We start from the raw sequence: 8,374 nt of genomic DNA on the forward strand, positions 1-8,374 counted from the left end.
ACTAACTGCTGATCACAACTACAACCTTCTTCAGCTGGAAGTAGCCAGAATGGTCATCGCCCTTTGCCCCCTCACAGGACTTAGGGGTACTTCTTCAGAGTGGGAAATATTATAGATAGGTAAGTTAATTAGACATCTTGTAGACAGTTAGATAAGGCTGGCCCTCCAGAAGTCAACAAGGAGGACATTCAAAGAGCCAATCTGGAGAACAATCAAAACACATCCACTGAAGGCCAACATTATAGAAGAAGATAAATTACTACACCCTCCTGCTTCCCCTGGGGATGAATAGCAGTAATTGATATTCTAAATAGGTATCAATCACCTGGATGGGGGTCCAAGGTCTTACCCCAGCCTTTCCAGGAAATATCCCTGGCCCACCCTTACTGAAAATCCTTGTAGGCTTGCTAAGTGACTTGCTCCCAGACCTGAATTTCATTTAATCAATATTACCTGGGTGAATGTACTTGTAATCTTATTGGTTGGTTATGGTTTTGCCCCACCTCATGCCCACCTTGTAAATTTCCATTAGGTCTTACAGTTTGTTCCACTTTGTACCTGCCTCACTACATGACTTTGCTGTATAAAACATCTTTGAAACGTGGGGTGGGGGGTAACACACTTTCTGGTCCTCCTTTTGTCTCTCTTAGACAGAACCTTTCTTTCTCTCAATAAATTTTTCCTACTCTTAACCACCATTGTTCCTGGAATTCATTCTTTGATTTTAGAGAGCATGAATTCGTGTTTCAGATTTTTTTATTCATATTTATTGAATGAATGAATAAAAGAATGGTAGCCTTTTTGTGCCAAGGTTTATTAATAGTGACCCACCCTTTTTTGGCTTCCCATACCCCAGCTTCCAAGCCCAGTCAATTTCCCCATTCCAGGGCTTCAGTGTAGTCCCAAAATGTAGGAAGTGGGATAGGCTAGCCTTGGACATCATCCAGGTCTCTGGCTTCCAATCCTATTTTTTTCTTTAATGCAAGTAAAAACATACTTTTATCCCAAACCTCTCACAAAACCATTACATATCAAATTCAAAAGCTAGATCTGCTCTTGTTGAGAGAAAATATGTGAGATTTACAGCCAAGAAACATAGTTTGGTGTTCACTCCTTATTTCAGTGACTTCATGGTACAGATAAATGGCTGAGGCCACCCACAGAGGAGCTATGATCTGCCCTCGGAGCCACAGCTTCCAGGACCCTCAGACCAGTGCTTTTTCCACAGCACCACACAGGAGTCTAGAGTCTGCCCAGACACAGCTGGAATTTATTCTCAATAATTTTTTCCTACTCTTTAAAAAAAAGAATACTGAGTTTACTTTTACAAAAATAATGACTCCAGCTTATAGAAGACCAGATAATGAGGATCAAGGCCTAATTGACCCTCTCTGAGAGCACAAAAGAGAAAAACAGCATGCTGTGCCTCCTTTGGCAATGTGCAGGCATGCTAGCACATTGCACGTTCCAGAGAAGAGTAATACAGCTGAGACCTGGAGGTTTACCTGGGTATATGCTATAGACAATGAGAGACTACAGATCTTATATTAATCTAATTGTTCGTTCCCGTGTCTGACTGAACAAAAGTGAGGTAAGGCAAACTCTCAGGGCTCTTTGTCAACAGAGACAAAGAGGCCCCTGGCCCCCTCATTCCAAGTTATCTGTGTGTCTTTTGTCTTTGATTCTCATTTGCCCCCCCAGTTGAGGATAAACTCATAAGCTGGTTCCTACACCAGGCAAAACAATAACATTATTATATCACTATGTTTTTCTACACATTCACTGAAGACAAGGGGGCAATAGTAAAGTATAGTTGTTGAGAAAAAGTTTAGCCTATAATTTATTATTCATTTGTATTCCAGTGTTTAAAAAAATCTTTTCTCAGTGATGTGCTACAAGAATGAAACAAGTAAAAAGTCATCTGTCATTGTTCTGTTGGAGGTCTTTTAAAAATATATATCAAATATTAAATAATAAATAATGTTTATGGCTTTCAGATTTAATATAATTATTACATTAATATAATGTAATTCCACTGAAAAGTAACCTTTCACTTAATATTAGCTTTTGATATTTATATATTTGCATATGAAATGAATTAATTCACTATAGCTAAAGCATAGTAGACAATTATATAAATATATCAACTTTCCCAGTGCCCAGTGTGCAGTATCCCATTACATGAATATATCAACATTTTCTACTTTCATTTAGAAATAAAGAAACATAAATTTCTCACATGTAAGCATTTTTAAATTTGAATACCGTAATGTTGTGGTGAGTTCTTCATATTTATCATTGGTAAACATGTAACACAAAAATACTATTGCTAAACCCCCTCTCAACATTTCCCCCCAGTAGGTATAAGAGAAAACAGGAAATTTGATTCATTTTATATTGTCTCCACAGTGGATACTGACTTAAAAGTTGGTACATAAGCAATTTGCTGGGAAACTGCTCCTAGGCAGCATGGTAAGTGGATGGGAAAGTGAGGAAGGAAAGGACAGTCAGTTAAGCAAGCATCTCTGATTACCCACTGTGGGAGTTTAACTCAATGCCACTGGAGATGCTCTGAGAGACCATATAGAGCTACCTTCAGTTTCTTTCTTTCTTTCTTTTTTTGGTACCGGGGATCGAACTTGGGTCCTTACCTTCACTTTTTTGAAGTAGGGTACAAAGAAAACTGGATTTATAGATCAACTATTGCCTCAAATTTGTTAATGGCTGTTTCTCCCTATGTTCATTATCAGGCACTTCTGGCCTGCACCATATAGATAGGTTAAAAAAATCTTCCTTGGCAGAGACTTCCCTCAGGTAGAGGATTCAGGTTTCCATCAGCACACAAAGACGCTCTAAAAATGACTTCTGGAGCAGGCAGAGGGGTTGTGCACAGAGAAATTAAGCAATGCTATGTTTCATAATTAATTCACTTCTAAAAGGAGAATTTTCCAGAATGCAAACCACACGATACAACTCTCCTTTAGGATTTTCAGGTATCATTTGTTTATTGTAATTGATTTAGAGTAATTTAGTTTGTGTCTGTGGATTTAAGAATCAGAATCAATCTACCTCCATAGTGTCCTCAAAAGCATACACTCCGCCAACCACATAACTCTCTTCTTGCCATCTTCTAAACATAGCTCTTTGGGTTTCTATTCAATCATTCACTTGTTCTTACAATAAATCATTATCTATTAAACTCTAATAAGCTGACCATTGGAATTGCAAAGGTCTGTAAATCTTACCCTTATAAAGCTCATGGCTAAACATAGAAGGCCAATACAGAAATGATTAAAATAAAATACAGCAAATATTTAATGAAAATTTATAAAATGTAGACTAACAAAATGAAGGCTAAAATCACTAATCCTGTGCTTATGTTGGAGATAATTTCAGAAAGCATTTAAAATGTGTTCATTCACAATTATATGCTCTTATAAATTTTATTTAGTTGTGCTTTAATGGCTGCCTTGATGTTCCAAATCAATTCTAGCCTTTATGCCTTGATTGATTTGATTTTAGGTAAGAGTCAGAAGTCACATAGTACCAGATCTGTTGAATAAGGTGCAGGAGCATATGCCTTTCCATGGAATGGCACTCAGCAGCAGCATTCACTGAATTTTTGATCACACCTCCTAAAGACATTCATGAAACAGAACTTCCAGAACTCCTTCAGACAGTGGCAAGAATGATGATATGAGTGTCTTTGAAGTGAGGGGAATATTTTGAGGGGAATAATGGTAATGTGCCTTTTACTGTAATAAATTTTAAACATTCACCATATCTCTGCATGCCTGGCACTGCTTGGGTGAGGTTCACTGTTATTAGGGTGGACAGTGTGCTTTACCTATTCTTTCTATTGATTGAAGTGTTAATCTTATTGAAAACAACTTTACAAACATACTCAGATTACTTGATCAAATATTAGAACACACCATATGGGCCAGTCAAATTGATACAGAACAGTAACCATGACAATCAGTAGTATGTTACTGAAATTCTGAACCCTTGAACATATGATTTCATAAAAGTAATAGATACTGTATACATCATTGGAAAGACACAGTTTGTGTCAATTCCACATATATTTGGGATTCAGGTATAAATAACAAACTGATAACAGGCAGATATAAATACTTACTGTATTAAAAAATCAGGGGAAATTATCTTGGCCCAATCTGCCCCTAATTCTCAGAAAACATCAGAAATGGCAATGTTGCTGGTTTGTAACTTCTATAAAAATTAAGAATGTGTTAAAATTATTTAACAGAAGTAAGATATAAGGTCAAACCTTATATTAGAATGAATATAACTCAGATGGGGTGAGGAAGCTGAGAGACTTATTAAAACTGTAAATATAAATTGGAAAAAATAAAGTAAAGCTTGCATCGGGGAATGTCTGAAATATCAAGAAAGCATAAAATTTTGTTACAATTAACTAAGATTTGTGAGTACTTTAACATGAGCTAACCACTGCACTTAGTCCTTAGTATTCTTTTTTGTTGTTGTTCTTGATTTCTTTTTTTTTCTCCCCTTGGTACTTTATTTTATTGGCACATTTTAGATATACATAATGATAACATTCATCATAGAGAGTTTGTACCTGTACATATCTTGTTTCTTCCTTTTTTTTCCTTTCCCCTCCCCTCCCTTCAAGTTAATTCTCTCAATAATTATATGAGATAAGTGCTCATTGTGATTATCCCTATTTTATATCTTAAAAAGATGAATCTGAGAACTTGGACACCTTGCTTAAAGTCACCTTTAGAGTTCTGCTAGCAGTCAGGCCTAATTTTGCATTACTCCAAAACCAGCATGGCTCTCATGTAGAAGCTATGATGTGTGACCCTATTAACAGCAAGTACTTTCCACAATCATAGTTATTTATATCATTTTTTGAAATTCAGAAAACAATCCAGTTTTCTTACTAGGTAATGGAAAGCTTTCAATTAGAAACTCATTTGTTAAAACTTTTCCTACCACTTACATCAAGCTATCAGTACTATTAATGGGAATCAATCAGAAGAAAACTTTTAAATTAGTCTCAAAGGAGATGCTTCTCGTCCTCATTATGAGTCTGACTTTTTCCCTGTAGTATTTGTTCCACATTTGTGATTTATGTCAGGGGGCAAAATGGATTAATATGTCTGGGGAGTGGCTGAAGCTATGCAACAAGGCTTGTTATGGTGCTGTCATGGCTCTGCACAATTATTATAGTTGGAAGTAAATTTCCTCTGTGCTATGGGTTCTCTCAGTAATTGTTATTCCAGGGAAAAACTAATCATGAGTGTTGCATACACATATGAACAGCCTTGTTTCTGCGCACATACCCCTGGGCACTTTCTTTCACATTAGTTTTTCCAGTTTTTGATTATGAGGCAAATTATTCCCAACTCATTGCATTAAAAGGCCTTCTTTTAACCTATTCTTATTACCCTTTTCCTGAGAGATAGTGACAAAAATATTATTTCCCAGTTCCCATGTAATTACAAAGTCTACCTGAATTGACAGAAGAGTTAAAATATGAATTTATTAAGATCAAGGCTCCAGATGGCTACATTTTCTGAGTGCAGACTCCTCTCTCCTAGAAGAAGCATTAGCAGAATTTGTCAATCATATTTTATTGCTTAGTAAGGCTCTGCCAAGCACTTGGTGAAAAGCAGAATTAATGTCAGGCCTTTAAATTGAGCAGCAAGCCCAGGGTAAGCAATTTGAGATTCAAAGTGAATTTCAAGATGGAAAGTAAAACACTCAATGCATCAGCTAGTTCAGTCCTCATGGTTTAAACAAATACTGATTCTTTCCATCCGTACTCGCCAGTAAGCCATATCATGCCTCATATCACATTCCTGCTCTATTGTAAAATCAAAAGTTAGATGCACCTTATATATTTAATTATTCTAATGGCACTAAAGAATTTAAATGCATACAGCACAGATGCACATACACACATATACAATATAATCAATGGGAATAACTGTGTCTGTTTTAATTGAATAGAATGTATTGCATTATTTTAATAAATTCTCATAAAAATCCTTTATGGTGACAATTAACAAAATACAGAGATAAATTCTTTTTTTCTTTTGGATATACCTGAATAGAAGTGAATAAGGCCTTAAATGTTTTGTAAAGCAATTATATGATGTGTAATGAAACAGGGCACAGACAGGTGTAGCAACATACATAAAATAAGATAAAACAAATGAGAACAAAGTGAGAGACTTTGCTATCCAAGAAATAGATTGTAACATAATTCAGGATTTGTCTTCTATTCATCTTGTCTGGTTCAGAATAAGATTTTGTAATTGTCTTTATACATGTTTTAAGCTATTGTAAAGATTATGAATTCCCCAACAATAGCCAAAGTATGCCTTCACATATCTTTTGAATCAACCTCACCTTTATTTCTCCCAAATTGGTTTAGCATCAGAGCCTGAACATAGCTAAAAGTTTTTAACTACTTTTAATATTGAGCTGGATGTCTCCTTGTAAGTTATATTTTTGTAGTTGCTTTTAGATCTCTGCCAATTTTAATACTTATAGGACTCTTTTCAAACACTTGGAAGCGAATGACAGCATAAATATATTATAACTGTATCTTTTTGAAAGTCATAATTATTGAATAGAAATTTGGTACTAGAAGGAAGCTTGGTGATAACTAATGTAAGTACACTTCCTTTAATTGATGAAAAAGTCTTATGTATAGAAATTAGTGCATAGAAATGAATGCAATGAATGCACTAAATTGAGAAATCTACATTCTATCAAGAAACTTGAGGCCTCAGTACATTTCCACCTATTTTAATTACTGATTGTTATGGTTTGAATAAAAAATATCTCGTGCTCAGTGGTGGAGCTTTAAGAAGGTGATTATATCATGGGGACACTGACTGGGTCAATTGATTAATACATTGATGGGTTCTTAGCTGAATATGTTCTTAAGAAGTGGGTCCTGGTTGGAGGAAATTGATTATTGGAAGCATGACCTGGAAGAGTTTAATCTTTTTTTAAATCAAGTTTATTTGTACATTTTAGGTATATGTTATGATTGCATTCATCATTGTGAATTTGTACCTGTAGATGGTATAGCTTGGTTCTTGTTTTTCCCCTTCCCTTCCCTCCTCTCCACTTTTCCACTCCTCCCTATTTACAAAAACTTTGTTTCCATTTTTCCCTTCTTTTCTCATTTTTTTCTTTCCCTTCTTTCCTTTATTGCACCCTCCGCTCCCTTTCCCCTTAGAACCTTTTCTTCCTATTTCACAATATCAGTTATATAGTTTGGTTCTCATTTACACTTTCAGTTTCTCACAATAAAGAAACAATTTGGTATTTACACGTGTGTGCTATTTATTTTACTTAAGAGAATGGTCTCAAGGTCCATCTATTGAGCTATGAATGTCTCTAGTTTATCATTCTTCATGGCTAACTAGTACTCCATTAAAAAAATCACATCTTCTTTATCCAGTGAGTAGTTGATGGGCATTTGGGCTATTTCCAAGATTTAGCTATTACAAACTGTGCTGCTATAAACATGGATGTGCATATATATTTGTGGTCTAATGCTTTTAATTCTTTCAGGAAGTTACCAAGGAGGGAAATAGCTGGGTCAAATGGAAACTATAGTTTCAGTTTTTTGAGGAATCACCACAATGAAATCTACAGTGGTTGCAACAGTGTACACTCTCACCAACAGTGAAGAAATGTTCCTTTTTCCCCACAGTCCAGCCATCATTTGTTATTGGTTGATTTCTTGAGAGCAGCCATTTTTTCTGGAGTGAAACAGAATCTCAGCATTGTTTTCATCTGCATCTCTTGAATGACTTCTTGAACATTTTTTCCTATGTTTATTTGCTGCTTCTACTTCTACTGAAAAATGAATGTTCATTTCAGATGTCCATTTTTGGATTGGGTCTTTAAATTTGGGGTGTCTGATTTTTAAGTGCTTTATATATTCTAGATAGTAGACCTTTTTCTGAGGAACAGCTGGTAAAATTTTTTCCTTCATTGTGGGTTGTTTCTTCACTCTCTTGGTGATTTCTTTTGCTATTCAAAATCTTTTAAATAAAATGAGATCCCATATGTTGATTCTTTGTGCTAGTTCACGTGTGACTGAGGATTTGTTCATAAAGTCTTTTTCTATGCCAGTGTCTTCAAGAGTTCTACCTAACCTATTTTTCAGTAGGTTTAGTCTTTCTCTTTTAATATTTATATTTTTGAAACATTTTGATTTTTGTTTAATGTATGATGAAAGTTATGGGTCTAGTTTTAATCTTTGTCAAGTTGAAACCCAGTTTTTCCAGCACCATTTATTAAAGAGGCTATCTTTCCTCCAATGAGGGTGTTTGGTTCCTTTGTCAAAGATGAGATGGCT

This window comes from Heterocephalus glaber, unplaced genomic scaffold (assembly GCF_053883595.1).
Source record: "Heterocephalus glaber isolate CG9 unplaced genomic scaffold, H.glaber_assembly_v1.0 deba00001431, whole genome shotgun sequence".
NCBI classification, from domain to species: domain Eukaryota; kingdom Metazoa; phylum Chordata; class Mammalia; order Rodentia; family Bathyergidae; genus Heterocephalus; species Heterocephalus glaber.